This window comes from Pteropus vampyrus, unplaced genomic scaffold (assembly GCF_000151845.1).
Source record: "Pteropus vampyrus isolate Shadow unplaced genomic scaffold, Pvam_2.0 Scaffold9, whole genome shotgun sequence".
Taxonomy (NCBI): Eukaryota; Metazoa; Chordata; class Mammalia; order Chiroptera; family Pteropodidae; genus Pteropus; species Pteropus vampyrus.
Window position 1 is genome coordinate 1476311 of NW_011888790.1, and position 3143 is coordinate 1479453.

General features: G+C 34.8%; 1 pseudogene; it reads right to left on the reverse strand.

Annotated features, from left to right (window-relative positions):
* Positions 1-1596: 1596 nt before the first annotated feature.
* LOC111729380 lies at positions 1597-1950 on the reverse strand (annotated as a pseudogene).
* Positions 1951-3143: the final 1193 nt, after the last annotated feature.

Sequence of the window (3143 nt, forward strand, 5' to 3'; positions counted from 1 at the left end):
TCCTTATGGAAGTTCTCAGGCTCTATGCAGTCACTACACCCCTACAGGAAAAACTCTATGTTTATAATAAAGCTCTATGGTTTTCACTTTCCCTCTTTTTATTTCCTTCCTTTTTCTCTACTATAAATACCCTTCCATCTTGGCATATGGGCCAGAGTGTTCACGCGGCTTGCCATGTCTGCATGCACTGGGCTGAAACTCTTTCTTTTTCCTGAGTAAATCCTTTTTGGTGACAAAATACCTAGTCAATATTATTTTTCAGTCAACAATCCTTAATATTTCTTCTGCCTAGAAATCTATGTTGAACCATCCCTGCCTGTCAAAATTGTACACATCCTTCCAGAATCCTCTCAAAAAGCCTTGGTTCACACACCAGATATAACTTGTCCTTTCTTTAAGCCATTATAGCATTTTGTATGTCTCTAGTAGTGATGAAAATATTTTTCCTTTAAGTTAAAGATTTTCCGGATTTATTATCTTGAACTTTTACCAGACTGTAAAATGTTTAACGGGCTTTACCCTACTCATCTTTTAATTGTCCGTAGGATATTATTAGTACAGTATATTTCACAGAGTTGGTATGCAATAAATATTTGTTGAATTAATAAAGATTGTATCCTTTAAGATGAATATTATTCTGAAAACATGACTAAAGTTTCTTAACAAGCTATGTAAAATAAAGATGTGTTCAAGTTCAAAAAGTCATTTTCTATATATAAATCTGGTTATAGAGTGGATTAGCTAAATATGTCTCTGAATAATATAAGAGAAGGCATACACCATTTTTATGGTAGTATAGATCTGAAGGAAACATTTTTTGAGGGCTTTCTGAATATTTGATGAGTGGTAGAAGTTGAACTTTGCACACAGATTATTTAGAAATATTAGAAATATTTGGCTCTCTCTGTTGCTTTGGTTAATACAGAGATAATAATAGGTTTCGAGCATTGTACAGCGTGAGTAGACATAAGAAAATAGTGGAATATAAGTCTAGGAATGCAGATTGCAGCCCAGTTCTGGAGTATCTTAAATGCTGGTATTGGAATTTTATTTAGTAAGCAGCACATTGAAATTTTTCGTTGTTGTTTGTTTTTGGTCCTGTGAGCACTATTATAGAGATGTTCTTCAGGAAAAATAATTACTGAGCAGAAAGTCTGGATTGAGAGGAGAACTTAGAGGGAAGGTCTTAACTTAGCTGGTCTGCTTATAATAGAGTAGAAAAAGGTCAAATGAACTAAAGTGGCAGGAGTAATGGAGAGGAATGAAATGCTGCTGATGCAAGAACTATCGTAAAGGACTTAGCAATTGACCTGTAAATGATTATGATGATCAGGGTAAGAAGAAACCAAAAATAAAATAGCTTCTAAAATTTTGTCTTATTCTCTTCCTTTGTTTGCCTCTTTAAAAATTAGCATATCAGTAAGATACTAATAGTCACTATTATCTGGACAATGCAAGTCAATTAGATACCTCTTTTTGCATAGCAAATGGAACAAAATTTAAAAGGATTTAACATCTCCAGCATTGTTTTGTTTTTTTTTTGTTTTGACATATTGTATTCAAATACCAGTCTGATCACATATGGTCTAATAAAGTTCAAATCATAAACCCCAAAGAAACAGATGTTAAAGACTGGTCTTCAAACCTGGTGCCAGTTGTGCCACGCTTGCCTATGATCTCACTAACGTGAAACCACATCCACACCTCAGTGGCCACCAAACCATTCAACAGAGCTCCCTTAATGGTGAGCTCTTCTAAGCTACCAGTTTGAACACTATAGACTATTTTTTTTTCAAGCTCTGAATTGTGTGGGGATCTCAGCAGGGGTTGGAGGAACTAGCTCAGCCTTGGCATAGTGCCAAAATGTGGCCAATGGTGGCTTTGAGTAAGTCACAGCAGCATTTAACAGCGCTGGAGTTTCTCTGTGAGGTTATGGACAAATTGGGCCATGTTTCTAGGAGAGAAAAGTCCGTGGCCTTGAACAGCAGGCTAAGTCTCCAGTGTTGTTTTCAATGTAGAAAAAAAAAAGATATGATTATATGTTCCTGAGGTGGGGTGAGGTGGGGGCGGGGGGGACAGAGCATAAATTAAGAATTCATTTTATAGTCAGGGGTACATATAATATGTAGTTTGGGTTTTTACAGTTTAAATCAACTTTATTGATATGTAATTTACATATGATTTTCGGATTAGGAGACAAAGGCAATGGATATTTATGAGAAAGGGAAGAGGAACCATTACATCAATAAAAGGAAGGCATTCCTATTGGTGCAGATAATACAACATAGTGATGTTAATTCTAAATAGTGTTTTTAATTTTCAGTCCAGTAGTCATAATAACTGCTTTCTTGTTATCTTTGTGAACAGTTCTTTGGGAAACAAGGTTGCTTAGGTCCTGAAGATTATTTTGTCCCGAAGATTATTTTGCTCTGTTTTTAACATCCCAAGTTTTGAGACAAAAGACATGCAAGGCAGATACTTTGGCATAGCAGCTCTGACTCTATTTTAAAGTGGCTCTGTTTATATTATTGTTTACATATAATAAGTGTACATTTAATCTTATAAGAAACTGCTAGATGGTTATCCAAAGTGAGTGTATCATTTTACGTTCCCATCAGCAGTGTATGAAAGTACTGGTTGTTCTGTATCCTTGGCAACACTTGGTATGGTCACCCTTTTGAATTTTAGCCATTCTAGTAGGTATGTAGTGGTATTTCATTGTGTTTTAATTTGTATTTCTCTAGTAACTAGTGATGTTGGGCATCTCGTCATGTGTTTATTGGCCATTTGCATATCTTCTTTTGAGAACTGTCTGTTCAAATACTTTGCCAATTTTTATATTTAGTCGTTTGTCTTATTATTGAATATAAGCATTTGCAATACAAGTTCTTTATCAGATATATGTATTGTGAACATTTCACCTGGTCCATGGTTTGCCTTTTCATTTTTTTTAAATTTGGATTTTGAAGAACAGAAGTTTTTAAATTTAATGACATCCAGTTTATCACTTTTTAAAAAAATGACTGAAACTTTAGGAACTCCAATTTCAGAAAATGCAAGCCTCAGCTTTAATTTGCTACCTTGCTGTTACTCACCTGTGATGCTTGAAAATTGCAGAATTGGGCTAGAATCTAGGCAAATCT